Source organism: Crinia signifera, chromosome 12 (genome assembly GCF_055691185.1).
Source record: "Crinia signifera chromosome 12, ASM5569118v1, whole genome shotgun sequence".
In the NCBI taxonomy this organism is placed as follows: domain Eukaryota; kingdom Metazoa; phylum Chordata; class Amphibia; order Anura; family Myobatrachidae; genus Crinia; species Crinia signifera.
The window spans coordinates 29,516,181-29,522,180 of NC_139228.1; positions in this window are offsets into that span (position 1 = coordinate 29,516,181).

The window sequence follows — 6,000 nt, forward strand, 5'->3', positions numbered from 1 at the left end:
CCTCCTTGTGTTCAAATAAGCGTAACTTTTTTAATTTTCCGGCTATATAGACACATGAGGGCTTTTTTTTTGCGGGACAAGTTGTACTTTCTAATGGTACCATTTACTATACCGTATAATATTCTGGGGAATCAGGAAATAATTCAATGTGGGGTAAAAAAAAAAAAAAACGCAATTCCACAATTTTGCGCTGGTTACGGTTTTTTTGGAGTTCATAGTTCGTTTAAAATGATGGGTTATCTTTATTCTATGGGTCGTTACGATTCCGGTGATACCAAACTTATATAGTTTTCGTTACATTTTACCACTAAAAAAAAAAATAGAAAATGTTACGGTTTTTCGAATTTGCGTCGCGTCGCCATGTTCTGCGGCTTATAACTTTTTTATTTTTCCACCTACGGACCTGGGTGAGGGCTCATTTTTTGCGGGCTGAAGTGTACTTTTTAATTAATACCATTATGGGATATGGGCGACTTTCTGATCTCTTTTAGCTATTTTTTTTTTGGGTAGGCGATGCGACCAAAAAGCGTAGTTTTGGCGTTGGGGATTATTTTCCGTTTACGCCTTTAACCGTGCGGGATAACTAATGTTATATTTTAATAGATCGGACTTTTAGGAACGCGGCGATACCAAATATGTTTATTTTTTTTATTATTTATTTATTTTTATTTGGGAAATGGGGAAAGGGGGGTGATTTGAACTTTTAATATTTTATTATTTTTTTTTTATTTTTAAACTTTATTTTTTTTTTTTTTTTACTTTTACTACAAGGCCCCCTAGTGTACTTGACCACTAGGGGGCGCGATCGCCTGTACTAGGTTCAGCCATAGAGCTCTATGGCTGAACGTAGTGATTTTTTTCACTTCCTATTACATCCTGCCTGAGGCAGGATGTAATAGGTATGAATACACGGACAGCACAGGGGTCTACATTAGACCCCTGGCTACCATGGCAACCGATCGGCACCCTCCGATCGCGCTGCGGGGGGCCCCGATCGGCGCCGGAGGGGGGCGCCCCCCCTCCGATCAGCTATTTAAGCACTGCGGGCGCTTTGCCCGCGGTGCTTAAAGGGTTAAACGGCCGCGATCGGCGAACTCGCCGCTCGTGGCCGTGAGAGCAGGGACATGGCTGTAATATACAGCCATTACCTGCTCTCTATCAAGCCAGCTCACTCCGTGAGCTGGCTTGATTCACCCCCAACCGACATATGACGTATATATACGTCATATGTCGTGAAGGGGTTAATTGATGAGAAGGGTGTTCCACACAGGTGATGGCAATCATACAGTAATACCGCTTTCAGATAGCGGCAGCCAAATAACCTGGAAATTACCCATTCTTCACACAGGAGAGCAAATCTCCAGGTCTAACATTTGGACCCAGTAATTTGCTCTATTACACAGGGTTTTTCGCGTGTTTGAAAGGGTCAATCCGGATCTAAAACTCCGGTTCTCTGACCCTGGTCTTTTGCAGGGTCGGAGACCCGGAATTTAAGATCCGGATTGATGTTTTTACACAGAAAACGTACCTGTGCATTTAATGAACTTCCTGGGTGGAACTGCTTCATCCGGGAATTTCATTTTCTGTGTGAAAGGGGTATAAAGGTGGCCATACATCAGAAAGATATTGTACCCAATCATACAATCTCAACTGATTGTAAGATGGATTGTATGCAGATTGTGTGCACATCTTATGTACATAATCATACAATCAATCAGCAGATGGATTGTATGACTGATTGTATGCAGATTGTGTGCACATCTTGTGTACACAATCATGCAGTAGATGGATTGTATGATTGATTGTATGATCGATTGTGTGTAGATTGTGTGTCCAAAAACCACCAAGGACTGCCGGGGATTTCAAGGTAAATTGTACACAATCATGAGCGCAATCGATCTTAAGATCGATCTTTCTGATGTATGGCCAGCTAAAGAGGGAAGTTCGGGAACAAAGGGGCAGATGTATTAAGCCAGGTAAAGTGATCAAGTGGTGATATAGCAGTGATAAAATGACAGTAACGAGGTGATTGGCTGGTGTGTTACCACCTTCCACTTTATCACCTCTTTATCACCACTTTACATAGGCGTGCGCAGCACATTTTATTAGGTGGTGCACTGTCAAAGTGGTGTACCTAGCACCACATATTGGGCATGTCTAAAGGTGGCCATACACACGCAGATTTATCTGCAGATCTATCTGGTTGGAACAAAAACATGGTTATGGATGAGAGCAAATGACAGTTGACCATTTGCTTGGAAATGCTGGAAAACTGACAAACTGTCACTCATCCACAACCATGTTTTTATTCCAACCAGCCAGATCTGAAGATAAATCTTACTAGTGTATGGGCACCTTAACACCGCCATTGGGTCTGTCTAACACCGCCAATCAGGCGTGCACTCACTACAATATAAAACGTCTCTCAGCCACACCATAATCTCCTGCCTATTTCAGTTGTAATCTTCTAATTACTCTGTGTAACAGTACATGCAAATAAATTCAAAATCATATCTGGATGACACCGCTATGCAGTGATATGACAATGGTGTAATACAATTAATAATGCAAAACACACATGATTGATTGATGGGCGCTTATTTCAATGGAATACAGGTCTAAAAAGCAAAAGTCTTTGGTAAAAGGTATTGCTGGTATTACTAGCAGCAATAAGTGTGGGGGTGGGGGCACAGCATTAGGGGGTGCCTGTGCACCCTTACCACTCAATGGGCAGGCTTAATACATCTGGCTCAGAGATACTTGTACCTAATGTAATGGGTCATTTGGAGAGTATGGGGGAATTTTAATAGGATGAGAGAATCAGAAAGTGAGAGATTTGGTAACAAATCTCCAGTTTTTTTTAAAGCGGCAATCATTTACATTTCAAAATCAAACTGGTTTTGCAGTGTAGCTGATTGCCGCTTTAAAAAAACCTGGAGATTTCTTACCAAATCTCTCACTTTTTGAATCTCTCATCCTATTACATTTCACCCTAAGTATCTACTTGCAGTCATCTCCAAATTTGCAGACGAGCGATCACGTCTGAATCAGGCCCATAGCCAAAATTGCACAGTGACTATAGTCCATATCGGATCACCGGTACACACAACAAGATGCTCCAATATATCTTTAGATGTATGCACAGCCGACGCGATATCTGTAAACGTCGCCGTTCACAAATATATCAATGGTACACAAAATATATCAATGGTACACACTGATAGTGCATCGATATACCATCCATTCAATTGAATGGCCAATATATCAGCCAGTGTCTATGCACCTTAACACCCCTTTTAGACCTGCAACCAGTGTTCCCTCTAAACTGTGCGCACGTGCGCGCGCACACACCTTGACAAGCGTGCGCACAGACATTACAACTGAGCGCACAAAGCAGCAGTGGTCCCTTTTTGCAGTTGTGGACTCAATTAATGTGTGTTTCACCCATTAACTACATTGTTTGCTGTATTTTGAATGTTTAAATGTTTAATATCATTTTGAAGTAAAGTTAACACAAATGCTGAACGTCATTTTCCAGTTATATATAAGTGACGCACAAAAATGTAAATTTCATTCCAAAGTTGCACAGCCAAAATCTTATGCCGCACACAGCCTTCGTAAAATTAGAGGGAACATTGCCTGCAACCCTGCAATTATCCGGCATTTTGAGTGCCGGATTATTTTGCCGGGTCCAGTCTGACCCCCTTTTACACTGAGCAGCCAATTACCGGGTTAAAAATGTGAACCCGGTAATTTGCTGAATTACACAGGTATTTCTTCAGTGTAAAAGGGGCAAATCGGGTCGCAAATCCTGGCTCACTGACCTTGGTAAAAAGTAGGGTCGGCGACCTGGGATTTAAGACCCGGGTTGACCCTTTCACACTGAACAAATTACCAGGTAGAACTGCTTCACCCGGTAATTTGATGGTCGCTGCACAAAGGTGCTTTACTCTCTCTGATCATGTTACATGTGCCCCACCTGCAGTGCAGCATGGTTTCCTCCATCTGCATAAATTGGACAGGACTAAAGGTGCCCATACACTAGTAAGATTTATCTTCAGATCTGGCTGGTTGGAAAAAAAACATGGTTATGGATGAGTGACAGTTTGGCAGTTTTCCAGCATTTCCAAGCAAATGGTCAACTGTCATTTGCTCTCATCCATAACCAGGTTTTTGTTCCAACCAGACAGATCTGCAGATAAATCTGCATGTGTATCAGGGACGTGCAGTCAGGGGAGGCAGGGGAGGCAGTGCCTCCCCTGTCATTAATGAGCAAAATAATCAAATAATCCAAAGCAAATACTTATGTGTATTTATTATGTGTCATAAGTGTATTTTTTTATTATTATTAACATTTTCACCCCCCTTTTATTTTTTGACTGATTTAGGAGGCACCAAGAGCGGTGTCTCCCGCCGACAATGTTAAGGGTCCTGAAACAGGGGGCGGGCAGCGGGCGGGTCTGATCACGAGCTGTAAAAGCCCATTAAAAAAAGCTGTAGAAACGGCACCTGTAGAGGTGCCTCAGTGACAGGGACGTACTTTCTGCGTATATGAAAGTACGCCCCTGTCGCTGAGGCAGATGTGATTGGGCAATCACATCTGCCTCAGTGACAAGGGCGTGCTTTCATATAGGCAGAAAGCAGGTCCCTGGCTGTCACTGAGGCACCTCTACAGATGCCGTTTCTACAGGCGGTGGTCCGCTATTTGCTCCTGTCGCCGGGCACCAGTTCAAGCTGCCTGCTTGCTCCTCACCGTAATTGCTCGCTGGTGCCGATGTCCATGTCGCTGCCGGTGCCCTCCACCAGAGGACAGAGAAGAGTGCTGCTGGGACAATCCAGGGGCAGATATCAGAGGGGAGCAGCTGGGACGGGGAGCGGAAGCAGCTGTCAGTCGTGCGGGAGATGGTAGGAGCACAGGGCTGAGTCCCTCCTGCCAGAAGAGATTCTTTTAATGCCCCCATTCCAACGTCATAGCCGCTGCAGCGACCAACACACCACAGAGGAGCTGCACAGCAAACCTCCGGTGAGTGCGGGGACAGGCAGTGTGACCAGGAGGAGCTGCGCAGCAAACCTCCGGTGAGTGCGGGGACAGGCAGTGTGACCAGGAGGAGCTGCGCAGCAAACCTCCGGTGAGTGCGGGGACAGGCAGTGTGACCAGGAGCCACATGGAGAGAGGGGAATGGCTGGAACTGAAAACTTAAGACAAGTACCCTGTTCTACTCTGTCCCCAGCCAGAACACAGCCATTAGGTTACAGCACAGCATGGACAGCCTTAATAGACTGCCTCAATGTACCCCTTCCAAAGCAGACAGTGCCATTCTTTTCCTCATTGTCACTAGCACAGTACAGTCAGCTTGCACCCAGATTGGAAGCCCTGCTGATAGTCACCCCTGTCACCCTGCCAGGAATTCTATCCAGCCATGCCACCTGTCCTAATGGCCACCAGGCTCTGCTATTTAATAATTCACAATTGTAGCAGCCACTCAGTGCCCGGGCATCGTTCATGTTCTGCCTGTGGGCTGCAGTAGACTTGGCAGGGCTGGCTGAGGGTATGTGCTGGGAGACCCTATAGTATAGCATATCTGTGACACCATGGGGCCTAATTATTATAGATCACATATTAAGTGTAATATGGTTGTGGCTTCGTGGAGCCAGCACCAACAGGCTCTGTGGGGAGCGCTGGGTCCTGGTTGCTTCTGCCTTGACAGGCAAGAGCTGCTCTGAGGGTCTCTGCTGCTTATGAAGGTGGCAGCTCCCACACCTGCCTGTCAGCGCAGAAGCAACCCAGACCCAGTGCTCCCCACAGAGCCGTTGGCGTTGACTCCACCAAGCTAATGCCTCTCTAACCTCACCGCACGTCACTGATGTGTATGGCCACCTTAAATCAGACTCAAGGATCCTTCATGCCATTCATGGCCCAGCATACCCTGTTCTATGCAAATGTCTTACAACAAATATGTAAACCACAAGAAACAGATAGTATATGAAAGCTGTATAATA